Source organism: Alligator mississippiensis, chromosome 5 (assembly GCF_030867095.1).
Source record: "Alligator mississippiensis isolate rAllMis1 chromosome 5, rAllMis1, whole genome shotgun sequence".
Classification (NCBI taxonomy): Eukaryota; Metazoa; Chordata; order Crocodylia; family Alligatoridae; genus Alligator; species Alligator mississippiensis.
Window position 1 is genome coordinate 82,493,165 of NC_081828.1, and position 16,229 is coordinate 82,509,393.

The following is a 16,229-nucleotide window of genomic DNA, read 5'->3' on the forward strand; positions in this document are numbered from 1 at the left end:
GCACTCAGTCCCATCCTCCAAATCATTAATGAAGATATTAAACAATATTGGAGCCAGCAAGAGACCCCTTGGGAACCCCACTCAATAACTTCCCCACTCTAAACACTGAGCTATTAATGACTACACATCAAGCACAATGATCTAATCAGATACTGTATTTATTTGCATACCACAGACACCTTTCTCCAAAAAATTAGCAATGCAGAATTGGAATACGTAGCTTAAAAGGTATAAAAGGAGACTACCTGAGCAATCAGGGATTGAATGAACAGGGACAGCAAACAGGAGAGTTTGCAAGCAGTTCACTGGGAGCCAAAGGAGGAAGATGAAGGGGAAGAGGAACCAGGCACTGACTAGATTCTGCTTCTGGAAGGTATGTGAGCCAGGACTGCCTGTGGGTTTGGCTTGTTGAGTGTTTGGTTGGCTGTATGTTTGGGTATGTGCTTTGAGCTACTAGGAGAGCTGCCAGTTGAGTAACTGCAGAGTGATTGCTGCAAGTGTCTTACAAAAGCCCTAACAAGGGGGCAGAGTCAGTCCTGGCCCAGGAGGGTATAAAACAGGGGTGGGTAAAATGTGGCCTGCGGGCCTGATGCAGCCTGCCAGGCCATTCTATCTGGCCCACAGGGCCCCTAAAAAAATGTAGAAAATTAATATATATCTGCACCTGGCTGCCTGTCATGCAGCCCTCGATGGCTTGCCAAAACTCAGTAAGTGGCCCTCCGCCCAATATAATTATCCACCCCTGGTATAAAAGAAGAGTCCCCAAGCAACCAGGGCCAACAAACAGGGCAGTTTACAAGTCAGTTTGCTACCCCTCTCTTTCAAGTGGAGCCTTTAAGGTAAACTTTTTCTTAATTAAGAGTAAATGACCTAGATAGTTAGTGTTAAGTAGGTAAAACTTAGCAGTTAGATCAATATAAGTCCCTTGTTTAACTAGAAACCAAAGCAAGTAGGGAGTTCGCCTGAAAACTCTCTCTCACCTTTCTTCACTGTAAGCTTAGTAAGAGGAAGCAGGTTAGCAGGAAAAAGGGAACCTTTCAAGACCAAGGAGCAATGAATAGGCCAGCTTACAGGGGAGTTTGCTAAGGAAGGTCTGCTTAGAGAGAGGCGGGAAGAGGTAAGCGGAAGATTTAAGAGATCCAGAGAGGTGGTTGGAGGACATTGCAATGCCACTGCCACTGTCAGCTTTTCCTGTACTTGTACCTGTGAGGTATCTGTCCAGGCAGGACCACTCATTTTCAAGGCTTGCACTGAGGTCCTGGTTCGGCATTGTGGGGACTATGGCTTCTAGTGAAAGCCGGGTGGGGGAGTGCCTAGAGAAGTAGGAGGAAATGGACTTCTAGGAAGGTGGAGGTTGAAAGCTTGTGACCTCTGGTAGCAAGCAGAAGTCTTCATCCCCACCTGCAGCAGTTTGCCTGGAGAACGGATATGGAGCCCTAGCAAAAGAGGAAAAAGAACATGTTTTATTAGTGGAAAAGCCCAGGCCAGGCCTCATCAAGGTTGGGAGGATCAAAACTACTGCCACCAAGGTGAAGCAACAGGTGATGAGATTGGAGACTCCCTTCTGCGAGGTATGAGGCAACCATCTGCCAGCCTGACCCATTGTCTTGGGAAATCTGCTGCTTGCCTGGAACCAAGATGTCATGGAAGGATTATTGGAACTCATCTGGCTTTCTGACTACTTCCCCATGCTGCTCATCCATATGGACACCAGTGAGACTGCTGGGGGGACCCTGAGCAGATCAACAGTGACTACAGGACTCTAGGTGCAAGGGTGAAGGGCACAGGGGCTCAGGTAGTGTTCTCCATGATCCTTCAGGTCAAGGGGAAGGTCCTGGGCAGGAGCAGATGCATTCTACAGATCAAAGCATGGCTGTGCAGATCGTGTTGACAGCAGGTCTTTGGCATTTTCATTTATGGGATGTTGTTCCAATACAAAGGATTGCTAGGAAGAGATGGGATCCACCTACCAAAGAGAGGGAAGAGCATCTCCACAGAGAGGCTCACTAACCTAGTGAGGAGGGCTTTAAATCAGATTTGCTGGAGGATAGAGACCAAAGCCCTGAAGAAAGTGGGGAAGCAGGTGAGCTGGATGAAGTGCAAGTAGGAGGGGGCAACAGGGAAGGCCTTCTCATTCTTCCTCAGAAAGTAGGGCAGTTGGCTAGTTACCTCAGATGTCTGTACTTGAATGCACTAAGCCTGAGAAACAACAGGAAGAACTGGAAATTCTTTCACGGTCACAGACCTATGATGTGAGTGGAAAAGCTTGCATGACTGGAGTACTGTCATGGTGGGGTATAAAATGTTCAGGAAGGAAAGGCAAGGGAGAAGAGGGGGAGGAGTTGCTCTTTATGTAAAATAGCTGTATGATTGCTCAGAGCTCCAGTATTAAACTAGATATAGGCCAGGTCAGGATTATGGTCATAGAGGAGATCAACAAGGGTGATGTTGTAGTGAGCGTCTGCTATAGACCACCCGGTCAGGAGGATAAGGCAGATAAGACTTTTTTCAAACAGCAAGCAGAAGTTTCCAGATCACAGGACCTGGTTCTCATGGGGGACTTCAATCACCCTGACATCTGCTGGGAGGGTAATATAGCAGTGCAGAGGCAATCCAGGAAGTTTTTGGAGTGTTGGGGACAATTTCTTGGTGCAAGCATTGGAGAGGCCAACTAGGGGCCATGCTCTTCTTGATCTGCTGCTCACAGAGAAGAATTGGTGGGAAACTTAGAAGTAGATGGCAACTTGGGCAGCAGTGACCAAGAGATAATTGAGTTCAGGATCCTGAGGAAAGGAAGGAAGAAGAGTTAGGACCCTGGATTTCAGAAAAGTAGACTTTGACTCCCTCAGGGAACTGGTGGGTTGGATCCCCTGGGAGGCCAGTCTGAGGGGGAGAGGACTCCTCAAGAGGAGTTCAGGAGAGCTGGTTCTACTTTAAAGAAACCTTACTGAGGGTGCAAGAACAAACAATCCTGATGCACAGAAAGACTAGCAAGTATGGCAGAAGACTGGCTTGACTTAGCACAGAACTCCTCAATGAGCTAAAACACAAAAATGAAGCTTACAAGAAGTTGAAACATGGACAAATGACTAGGGTGGAGTCAAAAATTATTATTTGAGGATGCAGGGGTGAAATCAGACAGGCCAAAGTGCAATTGTAATTGCAGTTAGCAAGGGGTGTGAAGGATGTAGAAACAAGAAGGGTTTCTACAAGTATGTCAGCAACAAGAGGAAGATCAAGGGGTCCCTTACTAAATAGGGGAGGCAACCTAGTGACAGATGATGCAGAAAAAGCTAAAGTACTCCATGCCTTCTCACCTCGTTCTTCACAGGCAAGGTCAGCTCTGACTACTGCACCTGGCAGTAGAGTTTGGGGAAGAGGTGAGCAGCAGACAATGGTAAAAGAACAAGTTAGGGCAGTGGTTTCCAAGCTCTGACAGATTGTGCACCACCAATTAAAAACCATACAACCTTAAGTACCACCAGCAAATTTTTGTCATATAAAGTTATTATAATAAATCTATTAATGAGTACCACTGACAGGTTGTTTGTGTACCACTGGTGGTACCCATACCACAGATTGGGAACCACTGGGTTAGGGAGTATTTAGAAAAGCTGGACATGTACAAGTCCATGGGGTACAGGCTGCTCCTCTGGGTGCTGAAGGAGATAGCTGATATGATTGCAGAGCCAGTGGCCATTCTCTTTGAAAACTCATGACAATTAGGAGAGGTCCTGGATGTTTGGAAAAGAGCAAATATAGTTCCCATTTTTAAGAAATGGGAGGAGGAGGATCTGGGGAACTACAGACCAGTCAGCCTCACCTCAGTCCCTGGAAAAATCAGAGAGCAGGTCCTCAAGGATTCCATTTCTAAGTACTTGGAGAAGAAAAAGGTGATTAGCAACAGTCAGCATGGATTCACCAGGGGCAAGTCATGCCTGACCAACCTGATTGCCTTCTAGGATGAGATGACTGGATGCGGGAGGAGCAGTGGACATGATATACCTTAACTTTAGCAAGGCTTTGGATACGGTCTCTTACAACATTCTCACTCTTGCTGCAGAGCCAACAGCTATTGATTTAAGCCTCTCTCTGATGTTGCTGCTGCTGAATTAAGGATTGTACAGTGCTGGTCTGTCTATGATTTGGCTGTGGCATTGAGAGAATGAGTGGGGAAGGAGGAGGAATCTGATGAGAGGATTCCACCTCTGCTCCACATGGCCAGTACCTTTAGTGGCAAGAACTTTTTTTCTGCATGCTGCCTGTCATACATGAAGCAGCCCTACAATGAAAAATGAAGGCAATATGGATACCTCAGATTATTAAATCCCCAAAGATTATCAAAACCCCAATGCATCTCTCATGTCCTCAGTTGTTGCTATGATTAAAGGAAACGAAGGAAGAAATATTCTACTTCTAAATGAATAAACAGCAGCAAGAAATGAAATGTGATGTAAAACCATACCTAGAAAAAATAAATTGTATATATTATTTGGTGGTGTGTGGTATGTGAATAAATATGGTATATGTCCACCTTAGTTTATCAGATCATGATCGCTTTTGCCCAAATTTCCAACTGCCTTCATTTTTACAGTCCATTCATCCTTGTTGGTCAGAATCAGATCAAAGACAGGTGACCCTCCTAGTTGTATCTCAAACTTTCTGAAAGAGAGAGCTGTGTTCTACATATACTATCAACTAGTAGATACCTACCACAACATAATTACTGTTCTTTTACTCATTTATTCAGTTCTCAACAAATCAGTTACTTTCTTCCCTTTGATATTGGAGCAAATATATACATTTTGATATATAATGCCATGCCTCATCCTATTTTCATTTTTCTTGTGCCTCTCTTTCTGGGACAAGCTATTATAAATGATGACAATTATTCCATCTATTGTTGGTAATGCTAATTATATAACCGTTTTCTTTACAGTTTTATATATCAGCTAAACTTAAAACATGTGTCTACACAAGAGCGTCATACTGGAATTAGTTTAATCCAGTCAGTGCCACTTTTGTTTATAGTTAAGCATAAATCAGCATGGCCTTGCACCTGAAACTTAGGGTACTACTAATTACTTTACATCCATACAAAAACAAATCTAATCTTATCCATTGAAATCTGATCATTAGTCCCAAGTCTCACAGCTTCTATTCTGATTAATTGGAAGCAAAAGGATGGGGGAGAAGATGTAGACCTTCATTCATTCCTGGTCATGTATTGTTTGCAAACTGCAAGAGATCTCATGTCGCATGTAGGGATGCAACTGTAGGAACTTTTTGCTATCACTTTATCTTTCATATTTATGACAATGGCAGGCAGTTTAAAGCTGCTACAACTGCACTTTTAATGGAAACTGCTCAGATGAGGCTGACCTTACACCAGCAGTGCCTCTCTCGGTTTGCTCTGGTCAGCAGTGAGAGGGTATAGTAGATTTGAGCTGTTACAGTCCCTTGATACAGACTTTCCTGAGCCAGTGGTTTTTGGGTTATACCACCAGCAAATCAAAGTTCCAGGGCTGAGTAATTGCTAGAAGATCCAGGAGACTAAAGGTACAAAGAGCTCTCTAAAAATAATAGATAACTGAACAGAACCAGGTGGCATTTGCATACTAATTTAGTTTTGTTTCTTTGACATGTTATTGTATCAAAATGTGTAAATTCTCATATATATAAACCTCTCCTGTGTTTAATTACCAGTTGGGAGAATTGCTTTCCTGTAAGGGTATAGAGCAGCTCCTGAAACCCAATTTGTGCAGACTTTGAAACATTCTACATTCAAAGAAGCACACCATCAGAATTTTACCTACCCCTAAAATTGTAACAAGAGTTTTACTGATGACATGCAAATCAATAAAGAAATCTTGTACTAAATACCGGTATTTTGCACAGGTAAAATAAGTAGCTACAGAAGGGGTTGGCTATACATTCTCCAAAGCACACTTCACTTGGGAATTATAGAATTACATTGCTTTTTTCAGGGATGCAAGATAAAATGACATCTCATTACAAACCACATTGTATATGTTAAAAGCTTTGAGAGGGAGCAATGGACAACGTAACAGGGTAGCAACTGTTCTTGATAAAACAATGGAAACGTTATTATCTGTTCTTGCCATTCTGAAGGTGGTGAAATTAATCTAGTCAGTAACAATCCTGTAGCTAAATACTCAATAGAAGTTTAAAATGTTCCACTGGAAGAATTATTGTCCCAGTAGGAACAAACTTGTAAAACACTTCCTAAAATATCTGACAGACTGCATACCAAAGAAAATACTGATGAGAATAAGACTGAGCAACGACCTGAGAAGCAGCAACCAAATTTAATGAACTGCGCATCTTGACCATGAATCAATATCTCTGACAATCATGAATGATCAACATGTGCAAAAAGTAACTGCTGTAGTTCTACCTTAATTGGAAATATTTGAAATAGAACAGTTTTCACCACTTTTCAGAAGGCTTTGTGATTTCCGTATACAAGTTTCATCGATGGCACAGACCAGTTTCTATGGTAACCTGCAGAACCATACAAAGTTAACAGATCCTTTAGAGACCCTTCCAATAATGGTTATGGACCTCTACCACAAGTCTACATCTGTTTGCAACAAATAGGTTTTATTAATCAACTACAACACCATCTGTACATTTAAAATATATCTGCAGTATCTTTTGCTATCTTCCCAAACCTGAAGGTGGAACTCTTGTTCCTTCCATAACTTAACTATAAATGACATAACACTGTGCATTGTCAGTTATTTTCCTAGAGCCAACCTGGAGGCAGATGACCAATTTGGAGCTTTCTGAAGTCATTGGTGAGTTGCCTTGGAGATCATATGAGCAATGGTACCAAGATTGGATAAGTTAGGTATGAAATATGTGCTCACACTGAAATACATTAAGGGATCTTCAAAGGTCGCCTGTCAGGGCTCACTAAATCCCTTGTTTTCTTTGGCACAGTGGCTGTAACAACCTTTGGACTTCTCTCATTCTTTTGCTGCTCACTAGGAAACATTCTGGGTCTTTTGCCTTACCCTAGATTTTAAGGAAAGAAGGAATCATTCATTGTGATGGTCATCCAATCTGATCTGCTGCATATTAACACAGATCTTAGAAGTTCAGCCAGTAGTTTGTGCATCAGGCACATAATTTTTGTATGAGCTATAGTGTGTATTTTAGAAAGACATCCGGTCTTGATTTTAAAGATTGTGAATGATGGATGAACCAGTGCATTCACAGATAAGTTGTTTCCATGGCTAATGATCTTCATCATTAAACATACATGAATTTTGTTACTTTTCAAACATTGTATCTTATTATGCCTTTTTTTAATGGATTAAAGATGTCTGCCATTAGAGATCTCTTTCCTACTTAGGAAATCTTACACTATGACTAAGACATCTTCTGTTGGATAAACTAAGTGTATTGCTTTTTAAAAATCTCTCACAATACAGCATTTTCTGACTTTTTGTACCTCGTTTTTTTAACTCTTTCCAATTTTTCAATATCCCTTTCAAAGACAGAGGATTCCCATAATGGTTTCACTATTGCCATATAGCACTGACTGTCAAGCAGAGTCCTGAAAGACCCTTTCAAGGGTGCTGTAGCCCCCTTGCTGCTGCTATTGCCACCACAGCCAGATGAAACAGCCCTGCATGTCTTTGGTTCCAGTGGCTGTGGCAAGAGTGGTTTATCTAATACATCTACTGCAGGCAGAAGAGCCTCCTCCTGCTGAAACAGCGTCTTTGTCTGGTTCTACATACACCTCCTGGAAAGAGAGGCATGCAGGACAGTTCCAGCTTGTGGTGGCAGCACAACACCCTGGAGAGAGCCACCTGAGAACCACTATATTAAATGCTTGTCCTATAACTGATATCCACCTGACATTTTTTCTTATACAAGGAGAAGGAAATTGCTTGCCATATCCTACCACCTGCCCCCTTCTAGGTGTAGGTTTACGGCTCATCTGGAATGAGTTCTCTGTTTATATAAAGTTAACATGCACCAAGTGCGGTTTCAGTTTTGATCCTGTTCTACAGGAGTGGTTGGGTTTGTTTGCATGTTGGGAGCTATCCAGGTAGTGGGTGTGTTTGGGTGCTGGGTTACTCCTTGGTTTGGGATTAGAAGTCGTATCAGCTTCTCCATTTTATTTCTGATATAATGAATGTTGCCAGTAATTTTTAGTTTCTCCTTCCTTTTATTATGTCTGTTTCTCTGACAACAAACGGACTCAGGATAAAGTCCTAAATACACCATGAAACTGTATTCTGGTCAAATGCTTGATATAATAAGTCTTAATAAATGTTATCTCTAGGCTACTGCCCTGCTCCCACTGCTGTCATCAGCTGGATCTGTTCTGTGCAATATGTGTGTGGGGCTGGATGAGGAACTGGATGCTGCAGCAGGGGGTGCTCCTGCCTACATTATGCTTATCAGATGAAGTAGGTAAGCTAAGAAAGTACAGTGGTCATTCTCAACTCAGGTGCCACTAAATTCAGAAAAATTTATGGAGGGGTGCGTTGAGTCTTCAGAGGTTGAAAACCCCTGCTATAGAGAGGCCATACCACCTCCCCATTCATGCTTGGAATTCCCTTGCTTGTGCATCCAAGGATCATATTTGCCTTCTAAGCAAAACATTGCACGAGGATCTCATGTTCAGTTGGTTTTCTACTATTATGTTTTCAGTCTCATTATGTTCTAGGTGCACCATTCTCCATGCTGTTGTGGTAACTTACATTATTTGCTGCTATATGTATGATTTTGCATTTGGCCATACTAAAATAAACCTGCATTACCAAGTGATCCAGACTGGTCTACAATAATTGACCTGTCCCCATCATTATGTACCATAATTTTCAAAATTTACATGTAATAATTTTATAATTTCTTCAGGATCACTGGATAGAAACGATGAGATAAAGAAGAGATCTCCATAGGACCCCAGTAGAAACACCTTTATGGGACAATTCCCTATTTACAAGCACTCTAAGATCTATCAGGTTTTAATGCATTTAATATTGGAAACATTAATGTTAAATGATAATCTTTATCACAAACTAATGGGATTATGTTGTGCATAATGTATAAAATTATTGATCACTGGCTCTGAGATAACCAGCCATTTTTCTCAACTTAAAAATGATCAGAATGAGGTCTAATGTAGAATTTACTGTCAAATGCAATACTTCTGAATTACAGTTATTGTCCATCATTTTAAGAAACTTTAAGAATTTTTACTGGTGGCATAAAATCTCCAGCATCTCTCCACAAGACTAATATTTCCCACGATGACAAAATTTACTTTCTACATAGAATACACAATAATTTAAGGAGCTGCTCCTTCTGTCCCCTATAAACAGTTGCAGTTTGTCAGTTATATTGTTCTTTGCATAAGATATATAGTCTTTCAGAAATAACTGGTTTTGATATCACAGAGTTCACTTCAGAAAAGCTCTTAAATGACAATGGAAAATTTGGGAATCGCTTGACTTTAACAATGAAAGTTTCAATTTTTTCATGTGGTGAGCACATCTCTCAGATGCCAGGAACTTCTATCCTTTATCACAGGGACGGGCAATTATTTCAGCTGGAGGGCTGCTTAACAAGTTTTGGTAAGCTGTCGAGGGCCACAAGGGTAGCCCCACTCCTTGACAAGCACCCTGCACCCTGCTCACCATCTTGGGACTGGAAGTCCTGCCCCCTAACCTCTGACCTTTGTCACCGGAAGTCCCTTCCCTTGCCCCTAGAAGTGCTCCTTTTGGGAAAGGGGTTTGCCATCTTGGAACTGGAAAAAACCCCAAATTATATACTAAAAGTCAAACAGTTGTAATAACATATTTTAATTTTATTTTTAAAAATATTTTTGTCCTGATTTGTGGGCATTTGCGCTGTATATATAGAAGTGATCCCATAATAGTTCAAAATGCAGTCTTACTTTTGTGTACTGTCGGGGAAGTGGAGGGGTGGGTATGGGTTTTGCGGGGGGCTGTGGCATATGTGTGTGTTGACGTGTATGTGGGGTGCAGGGGAGGGTGTGGAGGGTGTGTGTGGATGTGGGTGCATGAGTATGGAAGGGGTTTGTGGGGATGTGTGGGTAAGTATGGGGTTTGTGGGGGACTGTGAGGTGTGTGGAGGGGGAGGGTGGCTGGGGGTGTGTGTGTGGGTGCATGTGTGTGGTGGGGTATGTGTGTGTAGCAGTGAGTGGGGCTCCCCCCGGAGGCGCATGGTGTGTGTGTGGGGGAGGTTGTGGGTGGGTGCGGTGCTTGTAGAGTGTGCGATTGTGTGTGGGGGAGGTTGTGGGTGGGTGCGGTGCTTGTAGAATGTGCGATTGTGTGTGGGGGAGGGTTTGTGGGTATGGTGATGTGCACATGGGAGCCCTCTGCAGCTGTCCCCCTGAGGCAGTCAGCACCTGCTCCTGCCCTTGGTGTTGCTGCCCAGAGCCTGCACAGGGCTGCCCTGTGTCTGGTCTGCACTGCCACTGCTGCCTTGCCGGGCAGCCCAGTGACGGTGGTGACACAGCATAAACACAGGGCAGCCCCGTGCGGGCTTTGGGCAGCTATACCAGGAAGCACCGGCAGTGGTGAGGGGAAGGCACCGCTTTTACCCTGCGTTGAGCAGCAGTTTCTGTCCCGTGCTGCTGCTGCTCAGCCCGGATGGACAAGCCCGGAGTGGGTGTGGGACACGCAGGGTTGGGGCTGCGCGCACTGGTCCCCGCCTCTACTGTGGGGCTGGTGCCAGCAGCAGCAGCAGCCAGAAGGAGCCACCACTGTTCTGGCTGCCTAGAAAGGCAGTTCAGCTGATGAGCCACCCCAGCCCTGCTGTGTTCCCGAGGGGCGGCAGAACACGCCATGCTGGGTCCCTCAGCCAGGGGACTGTAGCAGGGCACTATGGTGCCTGCTACTGAGAAAGCTGGGAAGACTCCTCAGGTGCTGGTTGCTGAGGCAACTAGAGGGAGCTAATGATCCGCACCTGCCTGGCCAGCTGATAAGTGTCAGGGCCGAGGGGCTGTGGCCAGCAGCCAGGGCACGTGGGCCGGGGAAGTCGGCATGGCGAACTAGAATTAGGCACAGACGCGTGGAGGTTGATTAAAGATTATTTTACTTACACCGTAGATGGTCGCAATGCAGGCAGGAAAACTTGCTTGAGTTGCAGTTACAGACAAGCACAAGTGGAGTTTGCTAGGCTCCACCGAAGACACACGAGCGGAGTTTGCTAGGCTCTGCAAAACAAACACAATGAGAACTCTCTGAACCGATACAAGAGTCCGAGCTGTGACTCTCAACAAGCGGGCAGGGCAGGGGTACGTCAAGGATCGTCCGGTGACGGGGAGAGATTCTTGATGGCTGATCAAACCATCATTCAGTCTGAGATATACGTAGAAATCCACGAGATAATCGTGGACTCCTTGCCGGAATTCTCTCGGATTTCTCCCAGAATTCTCGGAATCGGGGTTCTCAGGATCTTCCTGAGATTCTCGGAGATCTCCGACTTGGGCGGAAACTGCTCAAGCCTCTTATACGGCTAGCTAGCCAATCGCTAGCCACCATGTGGGAATAATTTAGAAACAGCCAATAATGGGGAACAAATTTGCATGCGAGCGGCGGGAACTCCTTTGTACTGGGGTTTTCTCTCTGCAGCTGAGAATTGCACCGTGCAAAGAAAGCTCCATGTGGCGGGAAATAATTCTGCAGTGCCGAAGCACACACACAATCATTGGGTAATGACAACAAGAAGGGGCAGGGCCTGGTTCCTATATAAATCACAGGCAGGAGGCCAGGTGGCAGTTCTCTGCCAGCAGCCAGAGAGAAAGGAGCTCCCCAAGCAATGATGCGAGAACCGCAGGTACAGCCCAAGCCGGGTAAAGGATTACGGCTATAAGCCGGGTGACTTTAAATTATGTTATAGCCTAGGGGCTTGTGTTTTATGTTGTTTATAACTGGAGGTTTGGGTGAGGCTATTAGGGGATGGAGGAGGCCTCATAAGGGACTCACACTAGTGTGGGGACCCCAGTGCCGGTGAGGACAAGTATTCGGGGTGTATAGACCCCAGCCCCAGAGAGGGGCAGCTGAGAAGCCCCAGAGAAGGGGGTGTTGGGGAGAAGCCTCAGTGCGGCCGTGGGGAGCCCTGGGGAAGGGGGCAGCAGTGCGGTGAGCCCCGGAGAAGGGGGGCAGCATTACTGAGGAGGCCCGAGAGAAGGGCGGCATGGTAGAAGAGGCCCGAGAGAAGGGCAGCATTACAGAGAAGGCCCTGAGAGAGGGCGGGAAGGAGGGAGACAGAGAGAGACTGAACAACGTCTATTCCATCTGCGAGGCTTGGGGCGTGGTATTGGGGTGGGAGGAGCCACGCATAGCCCCTGAGGCTTAGATATGGGGTCAGAACCTTATAGGAGAGACCCCAACATACTCAGTTGGTTTGGTAGTCTCCAGCTCGCATGCTAATAACATCAAGATATGGCAGGAGAGATTAGAGTGGGACAGCAGAGGTCCAAGAGGGCTCCGAGGGTGCCCCGCGTAAGGCGCAGATGATCCGGAGGATGGCGCTGGGGAGGGCGACCTGTCACAGGGACCAAGGGACCCAGCATGGGCTGGACAAAGCCCCTCTGCAGGCCGGTATTTTTACCACCCCTCTTCTATCACAGCTTCTCACAAGATCCTTAGCTGCCAACTTCTGTTGAAGTTTCTCCCTCCTGCTCCTGTAGGGCCTGATATGGCACCGGGCAATGTGGTTATGTGTAAATTTGATAAATATTTTATACTGTAGTCACTAACAATTTAAAATATATATATATATTTAAATGCTATTGCTTCTTTCTAGATGAATACCTATTAAAATTACATGAATGTTTCATTCTACATTTAGTTGTAGCAATAATATTGTTAACTAATACTCAGTGGCAGTATCATCATGGATACAAGATCATAGGGCACAAGGTCAGTGGGAGTGCAGTTGGAGGAACTGGTACATCCAGACCCAAAAGCAGCATGGTGATATGCATAAACTAATAAACTCTGCTGACAGGCTGGGGGTTAGGGGTTCTTTTGAACCTTGCAAGGTGGGATATGGCTCTGTCTACTCATAAAGACTGCAAGGATATTAAGACACCATTTGCAGACAATGAATGTAGGCATCAATTAATTTGCTGCCCCTTTTTCAAATTGTATTTTCAAAAAATTCTTAGAAAATTATTATAAAAGTGCTGTATTTCCAAAAAAAATTCTTGTGCCAGTAATTTGAGTTGGGTGGACTGTTTCCCCCTTACATATTCTTACAAATTGAACAGATTTTGTCCAAAGCCTGAAACATTTTTACTGGAAACTTGGTATTTTCATCTGAAAATGAAAAATGATGATATGGAAAAGCAGATGTCTCCATGCCCTCAGCCTCCCAGGCTGATCTATGTGGCCTATGATACATGAGAGTCTACTTTCTTGGTGTGCTGCTGTGGTACATCCTGAGAATTCCAGGCCAGCGGGCATCAAGGGAAACAGATTAAAAACAGACAAGGTTGATATGAGACATATTGGCTCTCTCTGGGCCTGGTCCAGCCCCTTACACATTTAGCTTAAGTGGCAATTAAGTTGAATTAGCTTGGATTGTTCCAAGGCAAAGTGTTAATTCAAATCATTCACAGGCATGGGCAGATCTAGAATTTTGAAAAGGGAGTTGCAGCTGGTGAGGTGCATCACCACATATAAATGTAACCAACAATGGTCCCAGGGTGAACTCAGCCAGGCAGCAGCATGGAACAGCATGGCTCCTCGGAGATCCTGTGATAAGGGCAGATGAAGCCCACTCTGGAGAGCCGGGAGAGAAGCCCAGAGGCTGAGGGAGAGCTTGGGCACCACATCCCATCCTCACGGTTGCCAGAGCCTGAGGACAGTGTGGGCTGTGCTGCAGGCTGGAGGGCTAGGAAGCCCAGCTGCAGCACCTCTCTTGCTCCTTTTCCCTTGGGAGACCTGCCCGAGCTGCTCGGAGGAGCAGCCAGCCCTTCTGGAGACCCCCAAGTGAGGAGGACTCTTCTCCAAGCCCCTGTGTGCTGTGAGGTGCACTAGGGGGGAGGGGGGACTGAAGAAAGATTGATCCAGCTCACTGTGAGCTCTTGGTGGGAGGCAGAGCTAGGGTGTTTGCTCTCATACAGGGCAAGGCCCCTGTGATAGAGTTAAGACCTGAGCGAGGGGGCGAACTTTGTCTGCTTGGCAAGCGGGTGTGTGCAGGCGCTGGCAGGGGAGACTGCCAGAGCTCCAGCTCAGACCCTGCTCCTGGGGTGTCGGGACAAGGGTCTGGGCAGGGTGAGCTATCTTACGGGAATTTTGGCGAGGGAGCACCTGCCTGCAGCACAGCAATCCCTGGGGCAAGCCTCGTGAGACTCTCACAGGAAGGACCTGACCACACTTTCCACAGGAGGGGCATGGAAGCAGCTCCACCTTTTTGGGCATCTGGTCCAGGCTACACATGTACACACATCAACCAAGGCCATCATCATGTACATTATTGACTGAGGGTGTAAATAAGCTTCTAACAGTTCACCAGTTGTGTATTAATTAGTTTCCTTTTCTTTAACCCTTTGTAAATAAAGTGTACATAGCTGAAAATTGTGGGGTGTCTAATTGAAGGTCCAGGGGCAGTAGATGCCTTGCTGTGAGGAGAACCTCCCTAAACCAGGGGGGCAGGTGGTTCCAGGTTGTGGGCACCTCCAAGGATTCAGAGTTGGGTTTTGCAGGTAGTCCTGTAGCCAGGGTTATATAAAACAATGCATATTTTTTGCCATTTAAAAATAAATTAGAAGCTTTACTAATGTGCTAGGAGCCTGATTCAGTTTAAGACTGAAGCAAAAACCAATACAACGTCATTGGAATGACTTAAAAATCCTCTGCTGGGTTGTGAAATAGGAGCTTCATGACCAGAAGCAGCTAGCAGACAGCAGCATTGCAGAACAAAGGATAGCTTGAGTAGTGGAACATCAAGATGAAGTAAAAAAGAAGAAAGGGTCCTTAACATCCATGGAGTGAAGAGTTTAGGAGGAATCAGGTAGTTTATAATTAGGGTGTCTTTATGTCCTGGTTTGGCCACGACAGTCCCAGATTTCGTAGGCTATCCTGGCATCCAGACTGATGATCCTTCTAAGGATTAGCGATCTGTGAGCGTGCCGCCTTGGTTTGGCGTGGGACACTTATCGAAGGGGGCTGGAGCTGGGGCCAAGGACTGGGGCTGGCACGGACTCTGCCGGCCCTGGGGAAGCGCTCTGCTCCCCCAACATCAGTGGAACACTTCCCTGGAGCTGGTGGAGCCCACACCAGCCTGCACCGCCTCAGCCTCCATCCCTGCCTTGCCTCATCTTGGGGAGGAGAGAGGAGGAGCTGCTGCCTGCCCTGAGTAAGGCTTCACAGGCTCCAGGACACTGTGGGACAACCCCCCCCCCCCCCCCCCCCCCCCCCCGAGGCCATGCCAGGGAGCGGAGCACTGTCCCAGACACTCTTCCTGTCTTTAAGCCCCAACACCTCCACAGGTACTGAACCACGCCAGAAGAACAGTTATCCCCAGGAACACTTAAGGAAAACTGCCTTTGTGGACCCAGATACATGGTGATTCCCCTGCTAGGTAAGTATCTGGAGATTAATTTCTTTTTAATTTGTATCCAAGGCCAAATTAGCCCAAACTAATCCCAAATCCAAGAGTCCAGAACCATAAGTGGCCCTACTAGGAGCAAACATCCTCCACCCACACCAGGGGCTTCAGATGTTTCCAAATCCTTTGGTGGGCATCCTCCATGTGGGCCCAAACTCTGGAGACTTTGGGTTTGGATGCTGTTGTTTCGCCTGCCCTCAGCCACATGGCCGCAGGAGCAAGTCAGGGAGGAGCCTCCCATTTCCATAAAGTGGGCTTTAAGCCCCAACACCTGGGTGGGTACGAAACCGGGGCAGAAGAACAGGTATCCCCAGGAATGCTTCAGGAAAACTGCCTTGGTGAACCCAGATACATGGTGTTTCCGAGCTGTGCTACTGCCAGGCGGTTGGTTTTAAACTTGGGGGGAGTCAGAGGGGCGTGCCCGGGTTCGTGTACCCCAGCTCACCCAGTACTTCGTGTGGGACGCGGGGCTCGGCTGCCCAGAGCGGCGGGCTCCGCTACCTGGCACCTCTGGGGAGGTCCTTGGTGGGGGAAGGGAAGCGGCCACACGAACGGCGCTCTCGCGGCCGGGGGCAGGGGGCGGGGCGGGGCGGGGCGGG

At 46.2% G+C, this 16,229-nt stretch overlaps 1 long non-coding RNA gene across 1 annotated transcript; it reads right to left on the reverse strand.

Annotated features, from left to right (window-relative positions):
* Positions 1-148: 148 nt before the first annotated feature.
* Positions 149-16,217, reverse strand: LOC132250833 (uncharacterized). Its single transcript, XR_009462481.1, has 3 exons — positions 16,076-16,217; positions 11,111-11,224; positions 149-1,436 (listed from the first exon to the last, which is right to left on the reverse strand). It is a non-coding gene; the product is annotated as an uncharacterized LOC132250833 (long non-coding RNA).
* Between the last annotated feature and the right edge of the window lie 12 nt (positions 16,218-16,229).